Genomic DNA, 20,405 nt, shown 5'->3' with positions numbered 1-20,405 from the left:
AAATATAGAGAAAGCTTAGGTTTAGTCCCTTCATAAAGCCCCAGCTAAAATTTGAAAAGGGTCTATTTAATCTCCACAGACCTTGTGTTTTCAGCTCTAAGAGTTATGTTTACCTACCCAGACAAAACAAAACGAATAGGATATTTATTTTAAATAGGGCTTTTCCCTAAGTAGGAGGTTCTCCAATAAGTTTGGAGACCGTGTGGCTAGCTTTGTGCCTCTCCTCACCTGCTGCAGAAGATCAGAGATTCCTTAACGAAATGGTTGGGATAAATTTAGGAGAATAGCAAGAGAGAAACATAAGAAAAAGTGTGTGTGGGTGCACGTTCAAGGTAACATAAGAGCTGAAGTAACCAAAAGAATTGGTTATACCAAGAGAGAGTTATGTAGTAAGCATTTTATGTACATCGTGTAATGAATGGGTACAATGGTAGGATGTTTTTACAGTTAGTTTTGGTCCCCTTTCCCTGTTCATTTATACCTCTGCCACTCAAATTGATTTGAGCTTTAAAAAGGCATTTCCCAGGAGATGAGGTTTCTGCCTTCTTCTGAGACAATTCTGATGTCTGCTACCATTTGGTGCTGGTGCCACGGTTGATCTGTAGGACCGACGATAAGCCTGCCTCCTCAAATATGGAAAGCTGAAAGAAAGACAAATCTCAGAGTAAAGCATTTAAACTTTTTTTTTTAAATAAAAGAGCCCTTAAGATATCATTATAAATATTCCAGATGTCCTTTCTTATCTTAAAGCTCTTAGGAGTAAAATTTAAAGATGCAGGTATATACACAGGTAGGTATCCTCTTAGGCAGCTTACAGGAGATTGTTACGATTTTACTTATTCTAATTCTGGAGTCTTCCAAGTCTAATTAGAACTCAGAAAAGAACTTGGAAAAATAGGCCCAGTCCCCATCGCTGCTCTATTGGTCCCCAAAGACATTTTTGTTGGGAAGGGGGGTCCCTCTTTAGATACTTTAGAAACACGCAGCCCTGTTTATAGAGACAGAAAGAGCTGTGTTTATTGCTTCACATTCTCTTTCTTTTGAGCTTTAAGCAACCAATTGTCATGTGAAGATAACTTTCATATCCAGGCTTAAGAAAGGTCCCTTAACTCTCAGGGGCTTTGTTGAATTGAAAATTAAATTAATTTGGTAACTACACATCTCTTACCTCTGCGACCATGTTCTTTCTGTTAATATCAAAGAAGTGTCACTCCTCTGGCTGACAGCTCCTGCCATATATCTTAGGGATGTTTAAAGGTGGTTGTTGTGATTGTTTAGGTAAAACATCAACATGGTGTATAAATTCAATCCTATGATCTCTAGCAATTTCTCAATTTAGGTTTTTGACAGAAATGCTTTGTAGAGGTATAAAATCATCTGTCCTTAATGTAAAACAGATAAAGTTCAAATAATATACTTTTTTTGAGAATTATATTGTCATACTTACAAAAATGTTTTTTCAAAACCCTCAGTGCTAGTACCAGGCCACAGCTCATTCCTGTACCTTTCTTGGACACTGAAGTTCAGTTACTTCTGTCCAGGTCTTACTTCTGCCTGAAAGTTGCTCTTCTCTGAGCCAAGCAAATCCCAACTCCGATCTCTGGGCTGCTTCTCCTCTAATACCTCCTCATGATTCTCAATTTCCATAACTTCACTCAAAATCCTGTGACATATAAATCTGTCTCAAATCGTCCATAATCCACCATTTTCCCCAAACCTCCAACTCTCTTCACAGCTCCGTCCAGCCTGGGACCTCCTTCCAGGGTTTTCATTCTCCCATTCTGTGGATACCCACACTCCCTTCAGGGGTCAGCCACTCAGGAACCCATCACCCAGCCCCTCCTCAGTCACAACGGTAGTCTGATGGCCACTGTTTTCTTGGCAATCAAAACAATCTTATTTCTTCCTCTTAGGGATATTGGGAGCTCTTAATGTACCTGTGATTCTAGGGGTATGAAAATGGATTTTACACTACCATATACCAACTGGTCTACTAGATTGTGAACCATTCAAAAGCAGTACTCTGCAAAGATTTTGTGCTCATTGAACTTGTAGTATAGTTGGAGAAAGAAATGAATACTCACGGAGTAACTATATATGTATGTCTATAAGCAAATATCAAATTGTGTAAATATTATATGTAGCTAGCATTTATTGAACATAGAACTATGCTAAGCATCATCTATACCTTATTTCTAATTTCCACAACAACCCAGCTTTGTGTTTATTATTATTCCTATTTTATCCGAGAAACCTGAAAGTCAGACAAATTAAATAGCTCATCCAGGGTCATATGTGGCAAGAGGCTGGTTCCAGGTTAGGTCTATCAGATTCTAATGCTTTGGCTTGTTCCCCTTCACCATGCTGCCCTAATTAAGAAGTCTTCTTGAATGTGGTGGTGCTTTTGTGAAGTTGGTGATCTTAGGCAATGTATCCTGGGATGCTGAAGAAGATGTTTTTAAAAGAGTCTGACCATCCCGATGAATTGAGTCATGCAGGGGGAGACAGGATAAGGAGCAACAGGGTGGTTTGCCTAAGTCTAGACATTCCTACAATAATTCTAGGGTTTCTTGCTTTATGCCATAATGTAAGTATACTAGAAAATATTTAGTTGTGTACACCTTTTATTGTTTATGACTTAAACAAATTATTTATTTGGGACTGTATCTGGCACTGATGGTTTGCCATCTCGTATTTAAATAATCGAACGTGAACTGTTTTTTCCAGCTTATAGTATCTTTATGCACTTATATTAATGTGTAACGAATTCCTTAAGGTATCCACAGCTATCTTAGCCTATACTATGATCTGTTTCTACTTGCAACACTTCTGACACCAAATGCCGGGGTTTTCCAGACCAAGCAATTCTTCATTGCTATGCAGACACCAACTGGGTGTCCTGTAATTTAATACAATGTTGACACTAACTACCCAGAGTTAGCACAGATCCCACAGGTAAAGGGCTCAGTTCCATAAGCCTATCCCTCCCCTCCCCACCCCGCTTTAGATACCAATCACAAATCTGGGTGCCCTGTGCTTTTGACCTACAGGCTATAAACTCGCAGGTCCCACAGTCCCACCCCTCAGGGTTGATAAGTTGCTAGAAGAGCTCACAGAATTCAGGAAGCGTTTACTTACTATTACCGGTTTATTATAAGGGATACAGCTCAGGAACAACCAGAGAGAAGGGACGCGTAGGGCAAATTTTTGTGGGGATGGGTGGGAGCAGCTTCCCTGCAGTCTCTGCGGTGTCACCCTCCCAGCACTGAGATATATTCACCAACCCCAAAGCTCTCCAAACCCCATCCTTTCGGACATTTATGGAGCTCCCGTTACATAGGCATGATTGATGAAATCCTCGGCCATTGGGGATTAACTCAGGCTTCAGCCCCTCTCTCCTCCCAGAGGTCGGGGGTGGGGCTGAAAGTTCCAACCTTTTGATCACATGGTTTGTTCTTCTAACAATCAGCCCCTATTCTTTATTTTTTAAATTTTATTTTATGTTGGAGTATAGTTGATTTACGATGTTGTAATCAGCCCCCATTTTGAAGCTATCTAGGGGCTAACCAAGAGTCACCTCATTAGCATGAACTCTGGCATGGCTGAAAGGGGCTTATTATGAATAACAAAAGATGACCCTTCCCCCCCCCCCCCCCCCCCACCCGCATCTCTTAGGAAGTTCCAAGGGTTGTAGAAGCTCTTTGTCAGGAACCAGGAGGAAGACCAAATATGTATTCCTTGGTCTATCACACTAGTATATATTTCAAAGGAAGAGAAGCAAAATTGTTTCATAGTAATGAAAACGGTCATGGATTAGTCCAATGCATTTTTACCTTTACCAAGACAGGCTACAGATATTAACATGATTCTGATGACTCTATTTTAAACTGCCCGTAAACAGAACTGTTTCCAGGTTAAGAAATGAAGATATATAGTGGGCTAAGTGATTTGACCTTACCTTACAGTTAGTGCCAGAGCAGAGTCTAAAATCCAGCTCTCCTGCTAGCTAAGCCAGTCCAGTTGCTACTACACCAAGTTCACTCTCAAGGTAAGTGCTGTGTTATGACAGTTGGGATAAATCTCATACCTGGTTGCCAATGTTGCCATCAGGCATAGGAACATCAAACACGAAGCCAGATTTCAAGTAGTATTTCTAAAATGTCAGGAAGAGAGAACCTGGGTGGGAAGACTGCCCAGTTTTTCTACTTGATGGGTTGCTTTTTGCATGTGCTGTGGGGGAAGTTTCTGAGACCACAAACTGGATTGCCGGAGTTTTAACAGTCAACATTTTTTTTTTTTTAAGTATTTGTTTATTTATTTATTTATGGCTGTGTTGGGTCTTCGTTTCTGTGCGAGGGCTTTCTCTAGTTGCGGCAAACAGGGGCCACTCTTCATCGCGGTGCGCGGGCCTCTCACTATTGCGGCCTCTCTGGTTGCGGAGCACAGGCTCCAGATGCGCAGGCTCAGTAATTGTGGCTCCCGGGCCCAGCTGCTCCGCGACACGGGGGATCTTCCCAGACCAGGGCTCGAACCCGTGTTCCCTGCATTGGCAGGCAGATTCTCAACCACGGCGCCACCAGGGAAGCCCCCAGTCCACCTTTAAAGAAAGCTTTTAACGGCTACTACAAACATTGACATTTCTTTCTGGCCGTGTTACGCCTCCTCTCTGTGGAAGTTCACTACTGCCTTGGAATAAACTTGTCTAAAGAAATAACATCGTTCATTTGTACTTAGTTACAAACCTTATTTTCCTTTAGTATATTTATGAATCCCTCTGTCCTTCACTACATTAACATTTCTTTTTGCACTTTTATTTTAATCATTTTTATGATTCTCAAGTCAAAAATTTTGAGGTTTAAAGTATTAGAGGTGGTTCCTTCATTTTCTGTGTCTAATGCTGTTAAGAATGTATTGGAGAAAAATCTAGCATGGGTTTTTCACTTTACTTAGAGAAAAATATTTCACAGCTGGAGTCTATAATATTTTGCTTCTAATTTAAAAGTAGTTTAGCTTTGGGAAAGGCTATGTAGAGTGGATTTCCTCCCAATAAGAAGATTGAAAAATACTATAGCATCCATTACTAAGAATATCTTAGTACTGTATTTATTTTCAGTGTCTAGATTACTACTATATGAACTATGAGGTCTATAGCAATCTGTAAAGTAAAGAGTGCGGATAATTCTTGAAACCAGACTGTGTAGAGAGCCAGGTCTGACAGTGTGGTTCCCCTGAATAAAAGGCAACTTCTTTTGTGTAAAGAAAGCACATGGACAGAGTGAAGTAAGTCAGAAAGAGAAAAACAAATACTGTATGCTAACACATATATATGGAATCTAAAAAAAAAAAAAAAAGGTCATGAAGAACCTAGGGGTAGGATGGGAATAAAGACGCAGACCTACTAGAGAATGGACTTGAGGACATGGGGAGGGGGAAGGGTAAGCTGGGACAAAGTGAGAGAGTGGCATGGACATATATACACTACCAAATGTAAAATAGATAGCTAGTGGGAAGCAGCCGCATAGCACAGGGAGATCAGCTCGGTGCTTTGTGACCACCTAGAGGGGTGGGATAGGGAGTGTGGGAGGGAGGGAGACGCAAGAGGGAAGAGATATGGGGACATATGTATATGTATAGCTGATTCACTTTGTTATAAAGCAGAAACTAACACACCATTGTAAAGCAATTATACTCCAATAAAGATGTTAAAAAGAAAGAAAGAAAGAAAGCACGTGAGTCTCCTTTTTCAGTTGGATCTACATTGTTCAAGTCCAAAAATCAAGGTTGACTATAACTAATGAAAGACTTAGCGTGAAAAATTTGTAGCTTAATTAGAGGATATAGGTTTAAAGTGAGCAGAGGTCAGGTAGGCAGAGGAGATCACTGTTTCCTTAAGAATTAGAACTAGCATTTTATCATTTTTGCATTCTCTTTTTCCCACCCTCACCCTTCACCACTCCTTGTCTTTTCTCTCTCTCCTTCCCCTTTCCCCCCCTCCTTCCCTCCTTCATTTCTGAGCCCTGGCCAGCCTGAGTTAATAAGAAACGTCCTCATTGTGTTCAGGGGTCAGGGCTGCCGCATACAGATGCACATGTTGTGCACTGGACAAAGACACCGACCAGGGGTCAAGTGGGGCTGTTCTCCAGCCAGAGCGCCACATGCTAAGCTGTGCTCAGTTCCAGGAAGGGGTGCCTTTTGTTTTTCACAAAGGTGTCATCTGCTGTCAAGCATGTGCTTCTGGTCCACACGCAACCAAAGGGAATTCTGATTCCCATACAGCAACCATATACGTAGGCGGTAGCTATATCACAATCTTATGCAGGAGATGGATGAGTAAACAGAGAGAATACAAGCCCTGCTTCCCCAGCCCAGTCCTGGAGGAAGACAGTATTTTAAAATATAGGTTTTATTGTTATTTAGGTGTGGCAAGGCCCACAGGTCAGGAGACCACTGCCATTGAAATAGTAGTTCGTTATGCTCACAGATTTTAAGAGAAGGACACATGGTCTCGGGGAGAGGGGGCCACTTGGAGTGAGGGGAATCCCCTGGGTGGGTCAGGAGGCAGAAGGAGGGGTGGGAGAAATGTGACAAGAGCCTCTATTGTGGTTTCTGTATAAGGCATGTGCCAGGCAGGGTAAGCAGGCTTAGGACTGGCTAGTTTGAATACCTGCAGCAGGCCCTGGGGCGTAGAGACTTCCCTAAGTTGTCAGGTGCCTGGGGAGATTAGGGCAGGTGGAGAGTGGCTCATCCTGTGAGAGCCCAAGATGGAGCAAGCCCTATGAGCTCTGTATTGGTGGTTTGCACTTGACAAGTGAGCTTCAGTGAGGTGTTTAGTGTCTTTAAGAATTGACTAACTCTGGATAGGGCAGTCCCTCCAGGATCCATAAGGCCCCAGCTGTCAAAGCATCTGAATACAGAAAGTAAAAGACATGCTTAATACAAAAGGCAGGTTCTTGGAGTCCCAGGGGTGGCTTCTGTCATTGATTCCACTCTGACAAATGCTTATGATTTCAACCATTCTCACCACAGACTCAGTGCATTTCTGGGTCTCAATATTTAGAGACCTCAAACATTGGGGTCAGGAAAAGATCTTTCAGATTTTTTAGCCCAAGCCCTCCTTTGATGATACAACTGATAATAGCATCACTTAATGAACCCAGTGTTGACCCATAAAATAAGCATTTTATGTTTATATGCATTTTTAGAATTTATTTTTTGCCAAACCCCATGAAGGAAGGTGGTATTATTAGCCCCATTTTATAGATGAGGAAACAGAGAATCAGAAAGATAAAGGGATTTGCCCAAGGTCCTAGCTAGGATATGTCAGAAGCAGGATTCAAACCAGGGGATTAAAATCAAAGCCGATGTACTTGACCACACTTATAAATGAGGTACAAAGAGGCCAGGTGATCTGTCGGAGATCTTCAGGGGATCTAATCTGTAAACCTACATATCTTTTTTATTAATAATTTTTATTTTATATTGGAGTATAGTTGATTTACAATGTTGTGTTAGCTTCAGGTGTACAGCAAAGTGGTTCAGTTATACATATACATATATCTATTCTTTTTTAGATTCTTTTCCCATTTAGGTTATTACAGAATACTGAGTAGAGTTCCTTGTGCTCTACAATAGGTCCTTGTTGAGAAGCAGAAGCTTGAGTCTGGCGCCTTAGACCACTCGGCCATCCTGACATGTTTAGGTCCTTGTTGATTATTTTATATATAATAGTGTGTGTATGTTAATCCAAAACTCCTAATTTATTCCTCCCCTTCCCCACACCTTACCCCTTAGGTAACCTTAAGTTTGTTTTCTAAGTCTGTGTGTCTGTTTCCATTTTGTAAATAAGTTCATTTGTATCATTTTTTTTTTAGATTTCGCATATAAGTGATATCATAGGATACTGGTCTTTCTCTGTCTGACATTCTTCACTTAGTATGATAAGCTCCAGGTCCATCCATGTTGCTGCAAATGGCATTATTTCATTCCTTTTAATGGCTGAGTAATATTCCATTGTATATATGTACCACATCTTCTTTATCCATTCATCCATCGATGGACATTTAGGTTGATTCCATGCCTTGGCTATGGTAATTAGTGCTGCAATGAACATTGGGATGCATGTATCTTTTTAAATTATGGTTTTCTTCAGATATATTCTGAGGAGTGAGATTGCTGGATCATATGCTAGCTCTATTTTTAATTTTTTAAGGAACCTCTGTACTGTTTTCCATAGTGGCTGTATCAGTTTACATTCCCACCAGCAGTTCAGGAGGGTTCCCTTTTCTCCACACCCTCTCCGGCATTTGTTGCTTGTAGACATTTTGATGATGGCCATTCTGACTGGTGTGAGATGATACCTCATTGTAGTGTTGATTTGCATTTTTCTAATACTTAGCGATGTTGAGCATCTTTTCATGTGCCTCTTGGCCAACTGTATGTCTTCTTTGGAGAATGTTTATTTAGAATTTCTGCCCATTTTTTGATTGGGTTGTTTGTTTTTTTGATATTGAGCCATATGAGCTGTTTGTAAATTTTGGAGATTAATTCCTTGTTATTCACTTCATTTGCAATTATTTTCTCCCATTCTGTGGCTTCTCTTATTGTTTTGTTTATGGTTTCCTTTGCTGTGTAAAAGCTTTTGAGTTTAATTAGGTCAGATTTGTTTATTTTTGTTTTTATTTCCATTACTTAGGAGACAAATTTAAAAAGATTTTGCTTTGATTTATGTCAAAGAGTGTTCTTCCTATGTTTTCCTCTAAGAGTTTTATAGTATCCGGTCTTACATTTAGGTCTTTAATCCATTTTGAGTTTATTTTTGTGTATGGCATTAAAGAATGTTCTACTTTCATGTTTTTACATGTAGCTGTCCAGTTTTCCCAGCACCATTTATTGAAGAGACTGTCTTTTCTCCATTGTATAGTCTTGCCTCCTTTGTTGTAGATCAGTTAACCATAGGTGTGTGGGTTTATTTCTGGGCTTTCTATCCTGTTCCATTGATCTCTATTTCTGTTTTTGTGCCAGTGTTACACTGTTTTGATTACTGTAGCTTTATAGGATAGTCTGAAGGCAGGGAGCCTGATTCTTCCAGTTCTGTTTTTCTTTCTGAAGATTGCTTTGGTTTTTCAGGGTCTTTTGTGTCTCCATACACATTTTAAGATTTTTGATCTAGTTCTGTAAAAAATGCCATTGGTAATTTGGGATTGCATTGAATCTGTAGGTTGCCTTGGGTGGCATAGTCATTTTGACAATAATGATTCTTCCAATCCAAGAACATGGTATATCTTTCCATCTGTTTGTGTCATTTTTGATTCCTTTCATTAGCGTCTTACAGTTTTTGGAGTGTAGGTCTTTTGCCTCCTTAGGCAGGGTTATTCCTAGGTATTTTATTGTTTCTGATGTGATGGTAACTGGGATTGTTCCGTTCATTTCTCTTTCTGACCTTTCATTGTTCGTGTATAGAAATGCAACAGATTTGTATTACTTTTGTATCCTGCAACTTTACCAAATTCATTGTTGAACTCTAGTAGTTTTCTGGTAACATCTTTAGGATTTTTTACATATAGTGTCATGTCATCTGCAAACAGTGACAATTTTACTTCTCTTTTCCAGTTTGGATTCCTTTTATTTCTTTTTATTCTCTGATAGCCGTGGCTAGGACTTCCAAAACTATGTTGAATAAAAATGGCAAGAGTGGACATCCTTGTCTTGTTCCTGATCTTAGTGGAAATGCTTTCAGTTTTTTGCCATTGAGAATGATGTTTGCTGTGGGTTTGTCATATATGGCCTTTATCATGTTGAAGTAGGTTCCCTCTTTGCCCACTTTCTGGAGAGTTTTTATCATAAATGGGTGTTGAATTTTGTCAAAAGCTTTTTCTGCATCTACTGAGAAGATCATATGGTTTTTACTCTTCAATTTGTTGATGCAGTGTATCACACTGATTGATATGTGGATATTGAAGAATCCTTGCATCCCTCGGGTGAATCCCATTTGATCATGGTATATGATCCTTTTAATATATTGTTGGATGCAGTTTGCTAGGATTTTGTTGAGGATTTTGGCGTCTATGTTCATCAATGATATTGGTTTGTAATTTTCTTTTTTTGTGGTATCTTTGTCTGGTTTTGGTATCAGGGTGATGCTGGCCTCGTAGAATGAGTGTGAGATTGTTCCTTCCTCTGCAATTTTTTGGAAGAGTTTCAGAAGGATAGGTGTTCACTCTTCTCTAAATGTTTGATAGAATTCGCCTATGAAGCCATCAGGTCCTGGACTTTTGTTTGTTGGGAGTTTTTTAATCACAGTTTCAATTTCAGTACTTGTGATTGGTCTGTTCATGTTTTCTATTTCTTGCTGGTTCAGTCTTGGGAGATTGTACCTTTCTAAGAATTTGTCCATTTCTTCTAGGTTGTACATTTTATTGGCATATAATTGCTTGTAGTAGTCTCTTATGATCCTTTGTATTTCTATGGTGTCCATTGTAACTTCTCCTTTGTCATTTCTAATTTTGTTGATTTGAGTCCTCTTTTTTTTTCTTGATGAGTCTGGCTAGAGGTTTATCAATTTTGTTTATCTTTTCAAAGGACCAGCTTTTAGTTTCATTGATCTTTTCTATTGTTTTCTTCATCTCTCTTTCATTTATTTCTGCGCTGATCTTTGTGATTTCTTTCCTTCTACTAACTTTGGGTTTTATTTGCTCTTCTCTCTTTAGTTGCTTTAGGTATAGTGTTAGGTTGTTTATTTGAGATTTTTCTTGTTTCCTGAGGTATGATTGTACTGCTAAAAACTTCCCTCTTAGAACTGCTTTTGCTGCATCTGATAGGTTTTGAATCGTCATGTTTTCATTTTCATTTAGGTCTAGGTATTTTTTTTTACTTTCCTTTTTGATTTCTTCAATGATCCATTGGCTGTTTAGTAGCCTATTGTTTAGCCTCCACATGTTTGTGTTTTTTTACAATTTTTGTTCTTATATTTGATTTCTAATCTCATAGCATTGTGGTTGGAAAAGATGCTTGGTATGATTTCAGGTTTCTTAAATTTGCTAAGCCTTGCTTTGTGGCCCAAGATGTGATCTATCCTGGAGAATGTTCTATGTGCACTTGAGAAGAATGTGTATTCTGCTGCTTTGGGGTGGAATACTCTATAAATATCAATTAAGGCCACCTGATCTAATGTGTCATGTTTCCTTATTGATTTTCTGTCTTGATGGTCTGTTCATTGATATAAGTGGAGTGTTAAAATCCCCCACTATTGTGTTACTGTTGATTTCTCCTTTTATGGCTGTTAGCATTTGCCTTATATATTGAGTTGCTTTTATGTTGGGTGCATATATATATATATATTTTTTTTTTTTGAATTTTATTTTTTTTATTTTTTTATACAGCAGGTTCTTATTAGTTATCCATTTTATACATATTAGTGTATATATGTCAATCCCAAACTCCAAATTCATCACACCACCACCCCCTGGGTGCATATATATTTACAATTGTTGTGTCTTCTTTGATCCGTTGATCATTATGTAGTGTCCTTCTTTGTCTCTTGTAACAGCCTTTATTTTCAAGTCTATTTTGTCTGATATGAGTATCACTACTCCAGCTTTCTTTTGATTTCTATTTGTATGTGTCCCTAGATCTGAAGTGGGTCTCTTGTAGACAACATATATACAGGTCATGTTTTTGTATCCATTTAGCCAGTCTATGTCTTTTGATTGGAGCATTTAATCTGGTTACACTTAAGGTAATTAATGATATATTTGTTCTTATTGCCATTTTGTTAATTGTTTTGGATTTGTTTTTGTAGGTCATTTCTTCTTCCCTTCCTCTTTGTTCTCTTCTCTTGTGATTAGATGACTAACTTTAGTGTTGTGTTTGGATTCCTTTTTCTTTGGCTGTGTGTATCTATTGTAGATTTTCACTTTGTGGTAACCATGAGGATTTGATTTAGCAGACTATATATATACAAGACTGTTTTAAGTTTCTGGTCTTTTAATTTCAAATACATTTCCAATATCCTGCATTTGTACTCTCCTCATGATTGCTGATTTTGATATCATATTTCTGTGTGGATGATTTCCTACCTTTACTGTATGTTTGCTTTTACTGGTCAGCCTTCCCATTTGTAATTTTCTTGTTTCTTGTTGTGTCCTTTTCTTTTCTGCCTAGAGAAGTTCCTTTAACATTTGTTGTAAAGGTGGTTTGGTGGTGCTGAAATCTCTTAGCTTTTGTTTATCTGTAAAGCTTTTGATTTCTCCATTGAATCTGAATGAGAGCCTTGCGGGGTAGAGTATTCTTGGTTCTAGGTTTTTCCCTTTCATCACTTTAAATATATCATGCCACTCCCTTCTGGCCTGCAGAGTTTCTGCTGAAAAATTAACTGATAACCTTCTGGGAATTCCATTCTGTGTTGTTTGTTGCTTTTCCCTTGTTGCTTTTGATATTTTCTCTTTGTCTTTAATTTTTGTCAATTTGATTAATATGTGTCTCAGTGTGTTCCTCCTTGGGTTTATTCTGTATGTGACTCTGCTCTTCCTGGACTTGAGTGAGTGTTTCCTTTCTCATGTTAGGGAAGCTTTGCACTATTATCTCTTCAAATATTTTCTCAGGCCTTTTCTCTCTCTTTTCTCCTTCTTTGACCCCTATAATGTGAATGTTCGCATGTTTAATGTTCCAGAGGTTTCTTAAACTGTCCTTATTTCTTTGCATTCTTTTTTCTTTATTCTCTTCTGTGGCATTGATTTCTACCATTCTGTCTTCCAGCTCACTTATTCCTTCTTTTGCCTCATTTATTCTCTTATTGATTCCTTCTAGTGTACTTTTCATTTCAGTTATTGTATTGTTCATCTCTGTTTGTTTGTAATTTATATCATCTAGCTCTTTGTTAAACATTTCCTGTATCTTCTTGGTCTGTGCCTCCATTCTTTTTCCTAGATCTTGGATCAACTTAACTATCATTACTCTGAATTCTTTTTCAGGTAGATTGCCTGTCTCCACTTCACTTAGTTGTTCTTCTGGGGTTTTATCTTGTTCCTTTGTCTGGAACATATTCCTCTGCCATCACATTTTGTCTAAATTTCTGTGATTGTAGTTTCTGTTTTGCAGGCTACAGGGTTGTAGTTCCTCTTGCTTCTGTTGTGTGGCCCCTGGTGGGTGAGACTGGTCTAAGAGGTTTGTACAGGCTTCCTTGTGGGAGGAACTGGTGCCTGCCCACTGGTGGGTGGAGCTGGATCTTGTCTCACTGGTGGGCAAGGCTTTTCTCTTAACATCCTTTTTCTAGAAGTGCCACTTTTGAATAATTGCTGGATCATCCACTTTGCACATTTTACGTTTAATACTACAACCTTGAAATGTTGGTATTAATATAACTCTTTTAAAGATATGAGGAAACTAAGACTCAGAGAGGTTAAGTAATTTCCTCCTAGTCACAGAGCTCTTTCTACTTCTTTTAGAGTAACTTTGAACTTTATAACTCTCTGATTAAAAAATAAATAAATCAGCAAGTAGGCAAAAATCAACGGAGTAAATTTTTTCCAAAAATATATCATGACAATATATTCTATCCAGATTGGTGTCTTTCTTGATTCTCCTGTCATCCTACTTCCTACAGGGACTTCTGGCTCAAGACTGCTGCTCTCAAACCTTCTAAAAATGGGAATGCCACCTTTGGTAGCAGATAATGGGAGTTCTTCATATGTGAGGTTCCAGATAATTGAATGTTTAAATTGCCAAAATCTTAAACAAATTACATATTTTAATGAAAATCTTTCTAATCTGTGTTGTGCATTTACTTACACAAAACTAAGAACATGAAAGATAAGTGAACTTGTCTTGGACTTGACTCTCAGGATTATCAGTATGAGTCCCTTGGGAATAACCACTCTACTCAACAGTCACCAGATGATATCTTCTGTAGTCTTAGATCTACTTATATATTTCTATTTTTAATATCACCCTGTCCCCCTTCATGTTTCTAGTTGCTTTCTTCTCCCATTCTGATTTTTTTACTTTTGTTATATTGTTTTGTATATCAAATTCTTTGTCCTTAGCTGAATTGAGAGCAAAGTGGCTCAGAGTATCTTTGTGTTAATATGCATGAGTTTTCGGTGCTTTGTGACCATCTAGAGGGGTGGGATAGGGAGGATGGGAGGGAGACGCAAGAGGGAGGAGATATGGGGATATATGTATATGTATAGCTGATTCACCTTGTTATAAAGCAGAAACTAACACACCATTGTAAAGCAATTATACTCCAATAAAGATGTTAAAAAAAAAAGGTATCATGAAAAAAAAAATATGCACGAGCTTTGGTATAAGGGTGCTGGAAAGTCTAATTTGACTTCACAGAAGCTTCCCTTTGCTACTGTATTGTTATCTTCACAAATGTATCAACTAAAATGTTTAATCTGCCTGAACACATTGGTGTTAGTTTGACTTTAGGCCTATTCTAGACTTACTTGGATTTAAATTCCCCTAAGATGGCAATATCTTAGAGTGGTTTTGTGCTTAAAAATGGAATCCATAGCAAGGCTGTCTGAGTTTAAATCTTGGTTCTAAGACTTATGGGTGTGTGACCTTGGGCAAATTAACTTCTCGGTGCCTTAGTTTTTCCACCTATAAACTGAGGCTAATAATAATAAGACTTTGCTTATAATCTCTTTGTAAAGATTAAATAAAATGATATTTATGAAGTTCTTAGCATGGTGCCTGACACATAGTATGTCATTTTTCTTTCTCAGTCTCCTGCATTTTACCAATACTATTGACCTCATCTACCTAACTCCATACTTTCTGGAACTGAACGTATACTTTTTGGGCCATAAATTGCCAGTTCTAATGTAGGCAGATATTTATATGAAGAACTTTATTTTGGTGTCCTGACATGGTAATGAAATATACCGGCATACTGACAAGATAAAACATCTTCTGGACCCCTGGGTTCCTCTCAACAGCCACTGGTAAGTGTTAATCTGCCCAAGTGCAGTCAGCTGTGTTGTTGAGGTATTTCTTGGTGTTTTGGAGCCATCTGTGCATTTAGATAGAGCCATCAACTGCACAGGAAAGGCAAACCCATAGCCTGTTTATTAAATGCTCGTAAAATTGATGTTCTGCCCTGTAACAAAACAATTATAAATCATTAGATCCATGGATGGAGAGCTGTTATTAAAATACTGGGGTATAATTTCCTCAGGATATTGCCCAGTGTTACCGGCAGCTTCTGATATAAGATGTGGGCTGTATGTGTGTCACCGTCACTCATTATTATTTCTCTATTGATTTGTTTAAAGTGATACTGAACTGACCAGTTCTGACGTTATATAAACACAGCTTAAATCTGAATACAAATGAAACATTTAATTACTTCATATTTGTTTCTCAAGTCAGATTTAAGGAAAAAGCACAGCACTTCCCAAGCTAGATAGTACTGATTTTCAGTACTATGAATTTTTTTCCCTCATTTTGCTCTCAGAACATTAATTTTGCTAGTCCTGAGCATGGCCACTGTGACAACTCAATCAGCAAGATCAAACTGTGAGTTCCAGTTGACAGAAATCACTTTACCCAACCCTTTGATGGATACAGAGAAGTGAAAGGCAAGGTTTCCACCTTCAAGAAGTTTACAGTCTTTGAAAACAACTTAATCAATCGTAGAATGTCTATAAAGCATCATATGCAAAACTCTGGAGTATAAACTAAAAGTACAAGGGAGACAGAAAATTTAAAAGAATTGAAGTGGGTGAAAGTATCAACAGGGTTTGGGGCAGAAATGCACCAGGAGATTTAGGAGAGTTTAATGATTTTACAAAGGTATGTGCAGGGTTTAGGGAAGCAAGAAGGGATGGTGCAGACCTCAGAGCCATTCCCATGCCTTGGGCTGAAGGGAATGGGGACCAGGAGAGAGCTGTAGCTGTAGCTGTAGGAGGGGGCCTGTGTCCTTCCAGAAGACCAAGGCTTCTGCCAGTCAGTGGCTCTGCAGGGAAGGGGCCAAGGGAAGAAATGTCCCTGTTTCATTCCTCCTGACTCCTGACCTTTTACCTGTGCCTCTCATTGGCTGAACCCACTATCAAGGGAGCTCTGTTGTAGCAATTCACAGAAGTTAGCTCCCTGGAGCACAGAGCAGGATGGAACCGGGTAAAGAGGGCATCTGGAAAGGTGAAGGCACATATCCAGCTCAGTGAAGAAGGTAGTGTTTTACATTTTCTATATAAAACCTTGCAATTATCAAGTAAGAAGGCAGACAGCCCAAATCCACATTTTAGAGAACTTGAATCATAGATGTGATATGGCATGCTCTTCATATATTCATACCCCTGATAATTTGAATAATATGGTACATTTCACAACTTTCGTTTTGTTTTGGCTGATCACATGGTCCTCCCTAACTTTTTCAATGCGCATTCACTGGATAATTCTATCAAACGCTCAAGATATTGCTGATGAGTTAGCATTTTGAACGCATATATAGCCATTAAGGTCTGCTTCATAAGGAAATTAATTTTCACTCAAACCTGGGTGAAAGTCTGCATAGAAAATAAAAATACCAATGAACCCAGGTATTTTATCTAATCTTCTCAGAAGAGATATGGGGAAAATATGGCAGTTCTCTGTCAGTTGCCCATTTGTATTTATTTATTATGTTGACCTGAATGAAGAGGTAAACTGAGGCAAACTCAACATTGTTCAACAGGTGAGTTTATTCAGGAATAGCAGAGGAATTGCACTTTGGGACATGTAAACTCTAGCGAGACACAGGCTCCTTTGAGTGTTTGGGGTGGGTTTCTTTATGGTCAGGGAAGGGCAGGAGGGGAGGGTTCAGTTAGAGTCTGTTAAAATAGAAAACAAACAAAGACCAGCTTTGAAAATTCCCCTACCAGTCAAAATCAGTCCAGTCATACAATCAAAGCTCAATTCAGTTTATTTTGTGAGACCAACCCTACCTGGGTCATTTCTTGTTCATGCCTCTGGAAACTATAAGCAAAACTTCCCAGGGTTGATATTAGGCAGCCCCTGACCATTTCTTTATCATTTAAGAAAATTCCAATATTATCATTTTTCTGTGAATCAGGCATTTATCAGAAATCAGTCTCTCAGTCCTTAAGTTTTATTTTCCTGAGGACACATGCATTTTATACCCCTTAGTTTCATTTTAGATTGAAAATTTTCACAATTATTAGTATCATTTAGATCTCGGAAGCCCAAATGTCTGGGAATCAGTGACCTGGGGGTTTGTGTGGTATAACCCCACTAGGCTGGACAGTGTGAAGGGAACAGCTGGATAGCCCGGCAGTCGCCCTGTGTTAGTCAAACAGACCCCAGGGTGGCTTTTTCTTAAATGACCAGATGTTTATGAGTGATCACTCTGTGCTGTATAAAGTGCTAGACTCTGGAGGTGAGGGAGCGAAGGACTTTTAAGCTTCCTGTCTTTCGGTGACTTACAGGATAATGGCACAGAAATAAGCGTGGAAATAAATGAAGAACAACCAAATGAGAAAAACAAAGGCTCTTTATGCTGAACTTGATAGAGCTAGGGAGTCAGCACCATTGTATTTTGGCAGAGACTGAAAGGCAGGAAGAGGAAGGGGAAAGCTTTCTAGGAGAGAAGAGGGGAGGCTTCAGGTGATGTCCTGAGTGACTGGAGGCTGTTGGCAGGGGAAGTTTTAGGTGAGGTCACGAGAAGGGCGGGACTTCTTTCTGATTTGTTAGGGCTGTCTGATTAGTTGGCTTTCTCTGATTGATCCTAAGTTGGAAGTGGGGACAAAATGAAAAGAAGCTGTCGGTTATTAATGAAGTCCTGACCCTTTGGGGCCAATAGTTTATAGAAATTATTACTTAGCTTCCTGGATTGTCACTAGAGGTAACAATCTGGCTTCCTGCAAGTCTGACTTACAGCAGGCTGGCATTCTGAGTTGTTTATTGGAGATGAGGGGGGCGGTTTCCTGGCAGGTTGCTGCAGGTTGTGGGTCAAAGTTTTATTTTTATATATGGTCTGCCCGTTGTCCGTTTGTATATTCAGACTCGAAAGCAAGCCAAACACAAGGCCAGCTTTAATGAGGGCAGCAAGAGAGATAACACAAGGAGAAATAATGAGTTTTGGTGTCCGATGATTTGATTCTGGGCAAATTATGTAACTCTGTTATGTCTTAGTTTCATTTTCTATAAAATAAGGATAAGAATATTTGCCTTAATAACATAGTATGTGGAATATGGTTTGTATGGTGTTCTCATATTTTTTGGGCCCATTTGTACCTTTAAAAATTATTGAGGACCCCAGAGATCTTGTGTATATGTGGGTTATATCTATTAATATTTACGTACTAAAAATTAAAACTGAAAAAAGTTTACTAATTTATTTAAAATAACAATAATAAACACATTGCATGTAAACATAAATTACATACTTTTAATGAAAAGAACTACATCTTGAAAAACAAAAATGTAGTGAGAAGTATGATATTGTTTTGTATTTTTGCAAATCTCTTTAATGTCTGACTTCATAGAGGACAGCTGGATTCTCATATCTGCTTCCTCATTCAATCCATTGCTATATCACATGTCATGTAACCTATAACCTCTGGAAACCTCCGCTGAACACTTGTGAGAGAATGAGAATGAAAAAGATAGATAATAGTTTAGCATTATTTTTAAAGTTTACCTCAGAGACTTTCTGAAAGAGTTTGGGGGCCCCCAGGCCATATTTTGAGTACAGCTGCTCTAGGCCTCAAATAAATTATTAATAATATTAGCAGAAGTTTATAGCACTGTTGACACATATCTGAAAGGGCACATCTTTATATAGAGGTACTGCCTTCTCCTCCCATGTGCTGGTAGGTAAAGGAAGGAGATCTTCTGACAGTACGTGGCTTTCCTGGAAGCCAGGTTTGAGGGTCAGAGCAAAGAGTGCAAGTCTTTGTAAATAGAGGCTGAACCAGAAGGAAGTTTTTCTGTAGTATCTGAATGAGAGAATGAGAAAATTAAAGCACAAACCCACATCTTTTATGGCAATAAAAGCTATTATGGCAATAGCAAGTGCAAAAGACTGGAAAGTAGGTCCTGCTCAAATCATGCACACTGGAGCAAGAATCTCCCCCCATTCTGGGGAGGGAGGCAGGTGACAAGTGTGGCAAATCCTCTCCCAACTCCTACTTAGTTTACAAACTGGACGCCTGAGCACAGAGGCCATTTGATTTCCTGGCATAAGTCTCAGAGAGAACACTGCTGGTGAAAGCAACCTCCTGGATTCTGGAATTCTAATCTTTCAAAGTTTATCAGAGGCTAAGTGTTAATTTACACTAAATTATGCATAACTGATAGACTCACATCTGAAATATACTAAAGGTAGGAGCTTGTTAACCAAAGGAATGAAGGAGCTCACAGCAATGGGTGTCACAGTGGGACCACCTTCCCTGGCCTCTTCAACTTATACCACCCGTGTGAAAGGCTGACCCAGACTCCTGAGGTACATTGTTGCACCTTTATGGTAACTGAGGGGAATAATGTGCAGATATAAATCATTTCATTTTATCTTAGCCAGTAGATCCGTCCTCCTCTTTTAAGAAAAAGTACAGTAGTGGCTTTTTTTACTCCTTCAAATCTTGCAAAGCAATTAACCTCTGGGTCAAGATAAGCTCAGATTTCATCTCTACGGTTTAATTCTTCACAAATTTATAGTCAATTGGAAACAAGAGAGTGAGAATTGAAAGCGTTTTTCCACTTTGCTCTATGGCATGCTTCCGTGAATGCTGTAACGAAGTCTGTAGGTCTGGTTTTGAGAGTAAAATTCTAAATTAAGTTTTGTAGTAACATAGCTGCCAAGGGTTGAAAACAGAGGTGGAAGGACAGGCCCTTTACTCAGGGACTGGTGAAAATCAAGACCTTCTGAGACCTTTTTGCCTGGCCTTGTTGATGATACCTACTCAAACAATGTAAAGGCAATGCTATGGTTGGGAGGCTCTTGACTCTGCAGATGGGCTGATCTCAGAATGTGAGAGAAAAACACATATGAAAGTAAGCACAGAAGGCTGTATGAAGCAGGGGCCTGGCATTTATCAGCACCATCCTTCCCCAGAGGAGTGTCTAGTCAATGATTTTAGCACGGAAACCACAGTCTCTCCAGAGAGACAGTCCTCACAGTGTGGCCCCAGAGGCAGGCCCCTGTCAGAATCATTTGGGGAATTTGTTAAAAATGTAGATCCCAAGCCCACCGAGTCAGAATCTCTCTGTGAGCAGAACCAGGGCATCTGGTTTTCTAACAAGCTTCCCAGATGAGTCTGATGCAATAAAGTTTGATAACTGCTGATCTAAAGAACAGGTCCCACTCAAATGGACCAATGTACTCCTGTCACATCATGTCTGCTCACGAAGAACAGGAGGTAGGTCTACGTTAGTCTGTTAAGATCGAGGATAGATACGGGGAA

The 20,405-nt window shown here is 39.1% G+C and overlaps 1 protein-coding gene across 2 annotated transcripts in view; it reads left to right on the top strand.

The window, feature by feature from the left end:
* RAB3C (RAB3C, member RAS oncogene family) overlaps positions 1 to 20,405 on the top strand; it is a 322,157-nt gene that overhangs the window by 33,864 nt on the left and 267,888 nt on the right. The gene's annotated exons all lie outside the window — the stretch shown is intronic.

This window comes from Balaenoptera physalus (genome assembly GCF_965194825.1).
Source record: "Balaenoptera physalus genome assembly, chromosome: 3".
Taxonomy (NCBI): Eukaryota; Metazoa; Chordata; class Mammalia; order Artiodactyla; family Balaenopteridae; genus Balaenoptera; species Balaenoptera physalus.
The sequence above is the reverse complement of the archived record's forward strand: the minus strand, read 5'-3'. Positions and strand labels throughout refer to the sequence as shown.